The following is a 13460-nucleotide window of genomic DNA, read 5'->3' as shown; positions in this document are numbered from 1 at the left end:
CCTCCATAACTGTAAGAAATAAATTTCTCTTCTTTTTTTTTTTTGAGACAGAGTCTCGATGTCGCCCACGCTGGAATGCAGTGCCACAATCTTGGCTCACTGCAAGCCCCACCTCCTGGGTTCATGCCATTCTCCTGCCTCAGCCTCCCGAGTAGCTAGGACTACAGGCACCGGCCACCATGCCTGGCTAATTTTTGTGTGTGTGTGTGTGTGTTTAGTACAGATGGGGTTTCACTGTGTTAGCCAGGATGGTCTCAATCTCCTGACCTCGTGATCCACTCACCTCGGCCTCCCAAAGTGCTGGGATTACAGGCGTGAGCCACCATGCCCGGCCTCTCTTCTTTATAAATTACCCAGTTTCAGATGTTCTGTTATAAGCAACAGAAAATTGACTGAGACAGGTCTCTTGAACTTTAGCATGGTTTTCCATTTTGATATGTTGGATAAACTAATTTTGATTGGCTATGCTGATGTTTCTCCCCAAAGCATTATTTTTATTAAAGAAGCATTTTTCTGTTAAAAATATATCCTTACTGCTACATTTTTCTTTCTTTAATGATACATACCCACCCACACAGCAGCAGCAGCAGCAGCAGCTCTGTGTAGATTTTGAAACATATATAGGTATTGGTTTACAAATTGATATGATTTGGATGTTTGTCTCCTCCAAATCTCATATTGAAATATAATCCCTAATGTTGGAGGTGTGCGCAGTGGAAGGTATTGGATCATAGGAGCAGATCCCTCATGAATGGCTTAAAACCATCTCCTTGGTGATGAGTGAGTTCTGTCTCAGTTCACATGAGATCTTGTCGTTTAATAGAGTCTGGGACCTCCCCCTGCTCTCGTTTCCTCCCTTGCCATGTGATATGCTCCTGCCTTGCCATCTGTCATGATCGAAAGCTTCCTGAAGCCCTCTCTAGGAGCAGATGCCGGCACCATGCTTCTCATACAGCCTGTAGAACCACGAGCCAAAATAAATCTCTTTTCTTTATAAATTACCCAGCCTCAGGTATTTCTTTATTTTTTCTCTTTTTCTTTGAGACGGAGTCTCACTCTGTTGCCCAGGCTCTGGAGTGCAGTGGCGCAATCTCGGCTCACTACAACCTCCGCCTCCCAAACTTAAGCAATTCTCTGCCTCGGCCTCCCGAGTAGCTGGGATTACAGGCATGTGCCACCACGCCCAGCTAATTTTTATATTTTTAGTAGAGATGGGGTTGGGCATCATATTGCCCAGGCTGGTCTTGAACTCCTGACCTCAGGTGATCCTCCCTCCTCAGCCTCCCAAAGTACTGGGATTACAGGCATGAGCCACCACCCCCAGCCTCCTCCCATATACTTTAAATCATCTCTAGATTACTTATAATACCTAATACTATGTAAATAGTTGTTATACGATATTGGGTTTTTTTATTTGTATTATTTTTTACTGTTGTATTGGGGTTTTTTTTCCCAAATATTTTCTATTTGCAGCTGAATGAATTCACAGATGTGCCCATGGATATGGAGGGTCAACTGTATATATGTAACATTCAGAATTGGATAACACATTACCTCTACAATTTATTCTTATTTATAAATATTTCTCAGACAATAGATGGAGTTCATATCATGTGCCAACCCTGATCAAATGGCAGTAGCATTCCATACACTGTCTTGTGAAGGATTCTGATATATGCAGCAGGAATGTTCTGTAATCAATTAGCAACATCTGCTGTGTGTAGGGGAAGGAGATGTTGAGGTGTGCCTGCCACACATTGCCTTTCCTGCACTGCGATCTTGCCTCCTGCTCCAAAAAGTTGACATTTTTACTGTTCCTCATGCATCGCACACATTCTTTCCCTAGGCATTTCTTCAAAATATTTCCACTGCCTGGAATTCTCTACTTCCTACCTCTAGACAAGAATTCCATGCCCTCCAATCATCCTTCCCCCAATTTCTCCTGAACCCTGTGATAATTCTATTTCTACTAGTTTTTTTGTGGGGAGCGGAGGGCTGGAGAGGGTGAAATCCGAAAAAATAAAACTTGCTCTGACCACATGCTTGGACTTCTCCAGCTCCTAGCCCTAAATAAGATGTTTTTCTTACACCTCCGAAGAGGTCAGGGAGATTCTTGGTACGTGTTTGTTTTTATTGAAATTGAATAGGCTAGGCGCGGTGGCTCACGCTTGTAATCCCAACATTTTGGGAGGCCGAGGTGGGCGGATCACTTGAGATCTGGAGTTCAAGACCAGCCTGGCCACCATGGTGAAATCCCATCTCTACTAAAAATACAAACATCAGCCGGGCAGGATGGCAGGTGCCTGTAATCCCAGCTACTCAGGAGGCTGAGGCAGGAGAATTGCTTGAACCCAGGAGACAGAGGTTGCAGTGAGCTGAGATAGCACCACCGCACTGGAGTGCACTGAGATTGCACTCCAGCCTGGGCAACAGAGTGAGACTCCATCTCAAAAAAAAGAAGGAAAGAAAGTACCACTCACTTCCTCTGCAAGCTACAAATGCCCTTCCAGGGCTGTGCAAGTATCTCTATGGTTTTAGGTCTTTTGTTTTACCATTGGAGATTCTCACCTAATTGGTTCCCTTCTTAATTACTTTCGCCTCATATAAATTTATGTTAAACTCCCTCTGGCTTTGTAACAATGCACAATACCAAAATGAAGCCAAGTTGCTACAAGAAAAGATTTTGAGTGAATGACCCTTTTCTTTTCTTGTTCTGTTCCGATTTGGTCCTCAGAGGACTCAGTGTCTGGAAGGAAAGTTGGGAAAATAACATTTAGATTTAAAAGCAGTCAAAATAAGCAATAAGGCTGTTATGGAACTCTTCACCACTCTTACCTTTGTACAACCCTTCTAACACTTAAGAAGCACTTGGGGGTGCTCATTAAACATACAGATTCCTCAGTTTTCTTCCAGGCATATTAAATCCAAATTTCTAGAGATGTGACATTTTTAACAAGCCACTCAGGTAATTATTACACTAAAGTTTGAAAAACAAAAGGAAAATTTGTTCATGCAAGTTTTTAATTGCATTAAATAAGTTACACCACAAATGTTAGCTACCAATATGACAGTGGTTCTCTAAAACAGAAAGTCTCTGTAGACAGAAACCAGTGGAAAATATCTATTATGTAGAAGATTTGAATTAATAATACTCCATTGTAACCAGCACCACAAAACACTCTTACTATACAAAAATTAAAAAGTAATCTTGCCTCATCACAAATTTAAATTCAATTGCTGGACAATTTTATCCATTCTCATGACTTAAAACCATCACCTCTCTGATGGTTCATTCTTTAACCAGTATTCTATTGCATGTCTGCTGTGTGCTATGCACTGTGGTAGGATTCCCCAGCCAGCTCTTTACTACACCTGTCAGTTAGTAGTCTTTGCACTACCATATAGTCATAGGTTTTCCTCTGTTATTAGCAAAGACATCATTACCCTCCCAATTAATCAGAGAAAAGAAAGACCTTCAGATTCCATTTAAATATTTATCTACACCTTGTAGTTTTAAACGTGATTCCTGGTGTGATTTGACCATAATTATATAGACTTCTCAATCTGTAATCACCCGACAGGTTCTTCTTGCCCACCAGACAGATAAAACCAATTCACTGAGACAGAAGTACTGCAGTAGAGAAAGAGTTTAATAATCACAGGGCTAGCCAAACAGCAGGAAAGGAGTAGTTACTCAAATAAGCCTTCCCAAAGGCTCAGAGGCTGGGGTTTTTCAAGGATACTTTGGCAGGTGGGAGGCTAGAAAATGGGGACTGCTGATTGGTTGGGCTCAGGATGAAATAACAGGGGGTCAGAGCTGTCTTCAGGTGCTGAGTCCATTCTTGGGTGGAGGTCACAAGACCAGATGAAACAATGTATTGGTATGGGTCCATGTGGCACTGGCTGATCAATCAGAATGCAGGACCTGAAAAATATCTCAAATACCAATCTTAGGTTTTACAATAGTCATACTACTTATAGGAGCAATTGAGGAGGTTGCAAATCTTGTGACCTCTGGCTGTATGACCCCTGAGCCCCAAACAAGAGGGGGTTAGTTTTGGTAAGGGGCTGTTATCATCTTTGTTTAAATGATAAACTAAATTCCTCCCATAGTCAGCTTGGCCTATGCCCAGGAGTGAGCAAGGACAGCTTGGAGGTTAGAAGCAAGATGGAGCCTGCTGTGTTAGATTTTTCTCCCCGTTGTAATTTTTGCAAAGATGGTTTCAAATTTGGGTTATTTTCCCTTTGTGTCATCAAGCAAGATCTTGATAATAAATATCAGAGGTACTGGTCTCCGGCAGTTCAAAGTTCCTTGGCTTTTATTGTCTTATAGAGCTTCCACTCTTCTTTGTGGGGCAGGGAGAGGGATTAGGCTGTTGGTGGGAATCAACTGATGACAGCCACAGATCTCAGAGTAGATAAAAGTAATCAGGAAGAGGAGTAGGGTAAGGCAAAGACATAAGATGCCCGTTTAGGAAAGATGAAGAAAAAGCAAAATGACATGCAAAATACTGGTCTTCAGAGCTGGCTATGTCAGCATCACTTAAAAATTTTACATAAACCTTGGTGCTGTGGTGAGCACCTATAGTCCCATGTACTGGGGAGGCTGAAGGTGGGAGGATCTCTTGAGCCCAGGAGTTCAAATCAGCCTGAACAACATAGCAAGAGCCCATCTCTTAAATAAGAAAAAAAACCTTTACACACCCAGGATCCTCCTCAGACTACTGAATCAGAATCATGTATCTGTACTTTTAACCAAGCACTCTGGTTGAACCTAGTGCATAGCCTGGTTTGGGAAGCACCATGATAGTATCTTTGATTGGGGCCTTCCATGGCAACATGGTGGAGAAATATTGAAGGCAGCAAAGCAGAGGGAAAATGGGGCATTATTGCCACTGGTCAGGGTGGATAAGAAATGATCAGGAGCAAGACTACTAGCCAAACAATGGCACAGCGCTATGGTTATATTTGAAATAACAAAGTAGAAAATGTTAACATTAGTCACGGTGAAACCAAGTGCATTTTTTCTTGAGGTTACTGACTGGGTAGGAGCTCTGAGACTTAGTTGCTGGATAAAATATGGAAAGTATAAGCACCAATCTAAGGAACTTCCTGTTGATTTTGCAAAGCTGAGTTTCTCTGTGAGGCCTTGAAGTCTCTTTTATCAGATTCTGGTCTTAAATTTTTACAAAAGAAAGTTAATCATTTTACTGAGTAACCTAGGTTTTCTGTTAAAGCTTTAGCTATCTATACCACCTATAATCATGCAATGAATGCTGACATTAGCTGGAAGCACTTGTTTTAATGATAAATTTATGGAGAAGTAAAGGTCATTATTATTGCTGGAGTTTTTTCTGTCTTTCTTTTAAGGACTAACCTTACTTATCTGCAGTTACATAACGAGAAAGAGCAGAGGTCAGTGTCAGAGAACCACAGGAAAGAGTGGGGTTTGGTATCAGAGAACCTGACTTCAGAATCCAGCTCATGTGCTAATTAATTCATCTTGTCAGTTACTATATTTAAATTCCCTTTCTGACTCTGAGTTTCAGTTTTTTCATTTGCAAAATGGGCACCATCATCATCATCATCATCATCATCATCATCATCATCATCATCTCTATTTCACAGAGCTCCTGAGGAGCAATTAAGATAATGTCTGTGGAATAGCTTTGCAAAAATTAAGTATAATTTCTATTAAATATAAACACACTTCAAATGCAAGACAGACATTGTTCAGGATGATTGTCTTGAAAATATAAAAAAAAATTATCTTGCTAATTTAAAGAGATTGGTGAAAGGGGACAAAAAAAAAAAAAAAAAGCATCCCAAAAACCTGTGAACGGAAGCTATATCCCTCTTCCCTCATGCTTTTAATTAGCAAATATTGACATCAGTCTGAAATGCTACAAGTTAGCTAAGCCTGACCACCCCAAATCAGGGTAGTTGTGATGAGATGTCTTCTCAACTGGTACAGTTAGGTGTTTAACACTTTTTTCGCTTTGTTTTTGCAGGCAGTGTCCTTCTGAACTCAGCCTGAGAAATGAATCCATTTGTTTCACAGCCAGGATAAAACACAGAGAGTGGCTGGGTGCGGTGGCTCACACCTGTAATCCCAGCACTTTGGGAGGCAGAGGCGGGTGGATCCCCTGAGGTCAGTAGTTCAAGACCAGCCTGGCCAACATGTCTCTACTAAAAATACAAGAAAATTAGCCGGGCATGGTGGTGGGCACCTGTAATTCCAGCTACTTGGGAGGCTGAGGCAGGAGAATTGTTTGAACCCGGGAGGCGGAGGTTGCAGTGAGCCAAGACTGCGCCATTGCACTCCAGCCTGGGCAACAAGAATGAAACTCTGTCTCAAAACAAAAACAAAAAACAAAAACAAAAACAAACACACACACACAGAGAGACAGAGCGTGGCCATTGGTAAATGGCAAACTGGCCCCGGGATGTGCTTCAATGACATGAAGATATGTAAGTGCATGCAGTTAGCACTTTCTCCTTGACTACAGTGATGCAAGTTACTGACATAATAAAAATTGTTATTTTTCCTCTCATTGAGTTCTATGCTATATTCTTTAACTCAAAAGCCAAAAGCTGGTAACCCATGAGTGGGTGAATTCAGCCCTTAGATGCATTTTGTTGGTCCTATACATAATGAGCCCTCTTGTGTTTATTGCTTTAATTAAATTAGTTGATTTTATTTCTTTTGAGACAAGGTCTCGCTCTGTCACCCAGGCTGGAGTGCAGTGGTCCAATCATATCTCACTGCATCCTCAACTTCTGGGGCTCAAAATCACCCTGCCTCAGTCCCCCAAGTAGCTGGGATCACAGGTGTGCGCCACGACACCTGGATAATTTTTTTGTTATTTGTAGAGACAGGGTCTCACTATGTTGCCCAGGCTGGTCTCAAACTGGGACTTAAACAACCCTCTGCCTTAGTCTCCCAAAGTGCTGGGATTACAGTCATGAGCCACTGCACCCAGCCTCTTGCTTTAATTTTAAAATAGTAGAAAACATGTAAAACTCAGATTTCCCATAAAAATTTAGTTTTCCAATCTGGATTTTAAGCTTCTGTTGAAAATTTGGAAAATATGTAAAGAGAGGTCCTCATTCTCACATGGCAGAGGTCAGCTGCTGTTGAGTGTTAGCAAACCCACAGAAAGGAATATTCACTCTGCAGCTGACATATTCACGTCCACCATTCGCTATTGTCTATTTTGTGGTTTTTCCAGCTATTTCACTCACTTATTTTACCTGCCTTGTTTGAGTCTGCAATCCTTGTCTGGTTCAATCACCTCTTTTTAAACGTTTCACCTCTTCAGTATTGCCATGCTTTTGAAATGTTTTTCCCATTTGTCTTCCAGGTATCTCTTTCGTTTTCTATGGTGCTGATTCAGTTTTCCCGCTTTCAATGACATTCTTGTGACTTTTGTGATTGCTCAATTTCAGGAAGTATTGCATTTTTTTTTTAACTTTACTGACTTTTAGTTCTTTTATACTTCCAAACTTACTTTTATGGAGAAAATGTTCTTTATTTCAGAGTCTGTTACCATGAGCTGAAAACTCAGTGCAGCTTAACCTTTAAGTAATAGGCCCTCGTTTTTGTGATTGAGTTCCAAGTTCATTGGAAAGCACCTACTGCTTAAAACAATTAAAAAAAAAAAATCTTTCTTGAGTGCAACAAATCAAAACTCCACCCCAGGGCTTTTCAAAATAGACCGGTGCGCGGGGCATATTTAAGAACAATTTCTTGTTTGTTGCTATTTTCTCAGGCCTTTTTTCTTATAGAAGATCCTTTCAAGTGAAATTGCAGCAAGCTTTTTAAGCTTTTGATGCCAATATCTCTTAACTTCTCTTGCTCCCATCTCATAAAAATAATAGGACTGTAGGCCAGGTGCAGTGGTGCACACCTGTAATCTCAGAGCTTTGGGAAACTGAGGCGGGAGGATCACTTAAGCCCAGGAGTTTGAGTCTTCACTGAGCTATGATCACACCACTGCACTCCAACCTGAGTGACAGAGCGAGATCCCGTCTCTAAACATAATAATAATAATAACGGGATGCTAATCTTTTCCTGAATTACCATCTAGAGTTTGCTTCCTATTGTTTTTCTCACTTTCAGCTCTAACGATTTCTCCACTTGGCATTTTCTGACCCTAAACACCCTTCCATAGTTTTCAGGGAGTTTCCCAGACATCTTGACGCCACAAACGTCATATGCAAGCATGACCCAAATGTAATTAAGGGCAGAAAAGAAAAATAACTTGGGCATGCTCAAACTGGCAAGGCAGGAGCTTCTGCAATTAAGTCAGATCTAGTATAATGATTTGTAAATTGTCCTCAATCTGCACGCTAGAACCTTGTTAGGTCAAAAGCCAGTATTCGTTCATCCAACAGGAATTTTTTTTTTTTTTTTTCTTTTTTGCTCTTGTTGCCCAGGCTGGAATGCAATGGCGTGATCTTGGCTCACTGCAACCTCCGCCTCCTTGGTTCAAGCGATTCTTCCACCTCAGCCTCCCGAGCAGCTGGGATTACAGGTGACTTTCACCACTCTCGGGAAATTTTTTGTATTTTTAGTAGAGACGGCGTTCACCATGTTGGCCAGGCTGGTCTCGAACTCCCGACCTCAGGTGATCCACCCGCCTTGGCCTCCCAAAGTGCTGGGATTACAGGCATGAGCCACTGCGCCCGGCTGGGATCTTCTTTTAGTAAGCTTTTACTTTAAATAACTAATTTAAATAATTTCAGACTTAAAGAAAATTTGCAGAAATAGCACAAAGCATTCCTGAACACCTTCATTTAGATTCCCCAAAAAATAAAATTTTGCCACATCTGCTTAATTTTCTCTCTCTCCTCTATATATGTCTATCTATTCTATTTTTTCTGAGTCATTTTAGAATAAATTACAAACTTGATGCCCTTTTCTCTTAAATACTTCAGTGTGTACTGCCTATGAACAAGGTCATCCTCCTATCTAACTACAACACAAATATCAAAATCAGGAATTTAACATTTTACAATACTATTAGCTATTCAATGGACTTTATTTAAACTGTATCAATTATATCAATAACATTGTAAGAACAGAAACTCAGTTTGGGGTCACACATTGTATTCAGTTGTCACGCCTCTTTAGTCTCCTACAACGTGGAAGTTTCTCAGTCTTTTCCCTGTCTTTCATGACTGACATTTTTTTAAGATTGCAGGTCAGTTATTTTGTAGAATATTACTCAATTTGGTTTGCCAAACATTTTTGGGTAATTAAGATTATGCAATTGTGGCAGAAACCCCACAAAAGTGACACTATGTTTGCAGTGCATGATATTAGGAGGCACAGGACAGCAATTTACCCATGATGGGTGAATTAATATGGATTAACTTTGATGACTTGGTTAAGGTAGTGTCTTCCAGGATTCTCCACTGTAAAGTTGCTATCTTCTCTATCATAACAAATAAGGATCTTGTAGTGAGTTGTAAATATTCTCACACCTTCACCCACTACTTGTAACATCCATTAAAGATTCCTGCATAAATCAATTATTGCCATAACTGTTGTCAATGGTAGGGATTAGCCTCTCCTGGGAGAAGACAACCACAATACTACTAAATAAAAGTACATTAAGTAGGATGATGATAAGTGCTAGAGAGAAATAAAGCAGGGAATAGGAATAAAGTGTTGAAGGGTTCTAATTTTAAATAGGCTTATCAGAGAAGACCTCAGTGAGAAAATAACGATCTAAAAGGATAAGCAAAAGCTGGATGCGGTGGTGCACACCTATGGTTCCAGATACTTGGGGGGCTGAGGTGGAAGACCAGGAGTTAAAGGCCTTATTTTATGTGTTTTATTTTATTGAAAAATTTAAAAAATAAAATAAAAGGACATGTGGCTGACCCATCTGAGGAAAGTCCAGGCGGAGCAAAGAGCTAGAGCCAAGGTCTTGAAGTACAGCTCATCTGGAGTGTTCTAGAAACGGCAAGTGGCCAGAGGCGGGGCAGGAGGGGGGAGGTGGGGGGGGCGGTAATAGAAGAACATGATATCAGAGAATTTATTATAAGAACTTTTTAGCTTTTATTCCAAGTAAGCTGGAAAACCATTGAAATGTTTTAAACAAAGAAGTAACATGATGGACCTTGTTCCTACCCCACAGAGCAAGTTAAGCCTTGGCTCCCTCACTGATAAAGTGGGAGTAATGACAGCTACTCCTTCGTGTTGTAGTAGAGACTTACGGGAGATAACATATGGACAGTGCTTAGCACAGGGCCTGGCAAGCAATAAGTGCTCAGTAAAAAACTTCTATTATTTTTGTTCTTATCTCAGGAAGTGACTCACCTGTTTTTCCAGGTCAGGGATGTGTGCAGGGCCCTGGCTTCATTTCTCCTGTGTGCTTGCTTAGCTGCCAGACTTCCTGCTTTTCTCATTAACGAAATTCCTTGCTCAAGGCAACATAACACACAGCGGTTGTTAACTTTGTGGCCGGACCACAAACTTCCTGAAACTGAATGCAAAGTCTCATGTATATGTAGTTACATACATTGGGTGTGAGGCTGAGATTCTCAAAGGGCTCCATGACCCCAAAATGCTATAGAAGAAGCGGGGCTTAACTGGATTCTGGAGAAGAGGTTCTGGGAACAGCCCAGCAAATAGCTAACTTTCTGACCCTTCCGAAGTCATTTGACATTTGGTAACATCAGTTTCCATATCCGTCATGAGGAAGTTCTGTGAGATTACATTTAAGGTTACTTCTAGGTCAAGGATTCCGTGACCGGATGTTCTTGGCATTGATTAAATAAATGTATTGATAGAGAGTGTGTCTCTCTTCTTCCTCCTTCAAACAGCCCTCTACAATGGCTAGTAATTTCCAGGACTAAGGTGTGTAATTCGGGCTCTCTGCTTTGTTTCCCTTTTACATCTATGCAAACTTTTTTTTTTTTTTGAGATGAAGTCTTGCTGTCGCCCAGGCTGGAGTGCAGTGGCGCGATCTCGGCTCACTGCAGGCTCCGCCCCCCGGGGTTCACGCAATTCTCCTGCCTTAGCCTCCGGAGTAGCTGGGACTACAGGCGCCCGCCACCACGCCCGGCTAATTTTTTTGTATTTTTAGTAGAGACGGAGTTTCACTGTGTTAGCCGGGATGGTCTCGATCTCCTGACCTCGTGATCCGCCCGCCTCGGCCTCCCAAAGTGCTGGGATTACAGGCGTGAGCCACCGCGCCCGGCCTTATGCAAACTTTTATGGGGGTGTTATCATGCAGCCCCTTTGATCTGCCTCTCCCTGCATAGACAGCCAAGAGAGCATCTCTTTGGCCCAGCACACAGCCACTGCAGGGGAGAAGGAGAAAGAAAGGAAATAGCTATTGATTGCACTCCTACTACATCCTAGAATATAGTGTTGACGTGTTTGCTCATTTACTACTCATGAACTCTTTGTGCTACAGGTATTATCTCTACTTTATAGATATGGAAACCAGGAATCAGAAACATTTAAGGTCACCAAACATATAAATACTGGAATTTGAACTCAAGTTTATTCAGTCTGTCTCCAAAGGTCTGTTTTTTCCCATTTCTTTATCTTGCCTTCCAGAGTAGTTGTGTCTTCAGCCATGTACCACAATTCATTCACTCATTCATTCCATGAGTGATCTTGCAAATAGTGCTCATTACAAGACTTCTTTTTTAACAGCCTCCAAATGAAAGGAGCACCAGTCTCCTTTACCCAGCCAGAATGGTGAATGCAGTGTTCTTATTTCAGGCACCCATTTCCTGAGAAGCTAATGCAGTCATGGCGTTTATGTCCCTTATTACCTTCAGCTTGGTATTAGCCTGTAGTTCATTTCCTCCTCTTTGAAAGAAGAATGGTTTTTCTCTATATTCTCTCTATATATGTATATATTATGAAACAGACTTAGAATTAGAGCATGTTTTCTGCAGATTTCCTTAGGTTTCAAAGCAAATAATAGTGAGATTTTTTCCCCTAAAAACTACCTTAGGTAAAAAACAGACAGACATACTAGAACAGAAAAGTGATTAGATCCATATTGAATGAGATTATTTAGTTCTTCCTTAAGGCATATTATGTGTATTTGACAAATGTTGCTTAAGTAAAGGTTTAAAAAATAAAAATTAAATAATGAGTTAAAGACTGAAAAAATGAGTATGAGTTATAGGATTTTGGATTATTGTTGAGGGAATTATTGAGGCTACATGGTCTTCTATCTGAATATCCATTCCTCCATCTCATGAGGGTCGCAACATTAGATTTTTAACATTACTATTTATGTGTCCACCCTTTGTTCCACATTTTTGCTCTGTCAGATGAGAAATAGAAACACTTCAGCAATTAAAAAAAAACTTTTATGAAAAATAATCACTTACAATCTCACCACTTAGGAGTGCCTAACCCCTTACAAACTTGATCTACTGTAGATGCCTCCCTTTCCCTCTTCCCTCTCTACCCACATTGCAAATTATGAGTATCATTAAACTAACTTTTTAAAAAAATAAGCGCTATCAAATGCTGGAGTTCAAAGTTTTTTCAGTAAGTCAAGAATACACAGTCATAGCACCTGGTTGGCAGACTAGACCTCCCGGGATTACCCAGCACCTCTTGTGCAGAGCAGAAGTCCTTCCTGGGGCATCTGCCAGAGGGTCTTTAGGGACCCAACTGGACCCTTCCGGGAAAAGGGTCTTCAAAACTTTGCAAAATAGCCCATTCCATGGCTTTTTCTAGCACTATTCATTCTCTTATTTTCACATCTCCTCATAATTTGTATATCCCTCCTTCACTCTGTACTTCCTTCCCTGTAGAACAAACGTGAGACATGTCAGTGAAAATGGCTAGAGGGATACAAGGTGGGGCCTGGTCTGGCACTACTCACAAACAGAAAAATTGGTGCATTAAACAACTGACTTTAAAGGGAACCATTCCAGAAATGATAAGAGAGGATGGGGCTGCAGCTATAATCTGCACATCATTTGAAATGCTCTAATAATTATGAAGAGAGCACTGACTAGAGAAGGGAAAGACCAGGGTCTGCCAACAATTTGTTGGGTGATTTTAGCAAGTCATTTAATTTCTCTGGCTCACCAGAAAAATGAGGGTAATGTCACAAACTTCTCATGATAAACGAGTGACATAAAATGTATATTTTAAAGTGGTTCAGAAAGCTATGCATTAGCAAAGAATGTATGACTATATATACAGGTTACATGTTGAGTTTTTAACAAGGATCTATATGCACTGATTGCCTGTGGTGTACATTTTTCCCTTATTGCATCCTTTGTCAACTAAAGTGAGATATCAAAAAAAAAAAAAAAAAAAGCAATACATGCTTTATAAAAGGTGCTTGGTAAATTGGTGGGAATTCTTCGCTGACCTCTGAGTATAACAAGAAATTCTCAAAGACTTTTTTTTTTTTTTTTTTTTTTTGGTGAGACAGTGAAATTCTGTTGCCCAGGCTGGAGTG

General features: G+C 40.8%; 1 long non-coding RNA gene across 1 annotated transcript in view; it reads right to left on the bottom strand.

Annotated features, from left to right (window-relative positions):
- Positions 1-3629: 3629 nt before the first annotated feature.
- LOC129058808 (uncharacterized) overlaps positions 3630-13460 on the bottom strand; it is a 47343-nt gene continuing 37512 nt past the window's right edge. Inside the window, exons 2-3 of the long non-coding RNA XR_010139738.1 lie at positions 10331-10496; positions 3630-3936 (exon numbers count right to left, since the gene is read on the bottom strand). This is a non-coding gene — a long non-coding RNA (uncharacterized LOC129058808). The remainder of the gene's footprint in view (positions 3937-10330; positions 10497-13460) is intronic.

This window comes from Pongo abelii, chromosome 3, assembly GCF_028885655.2.
Source record: "Pongo abelii isolate AG06213 chromosome 3, NHGRI_mPonAbe1-v2.0_pri, whole genome shotgun sequence".
Taxonomy (NCBI): Eukaryota; Metazoa; Chordata; class Mammalia; order Primates; family Hominidae; genus Pongo; species Pongo abelii.
Note: the sequence above shows the minus strand (reverse complement) of the source record. Positions and strands in the feature narration are given on the sequence as shown.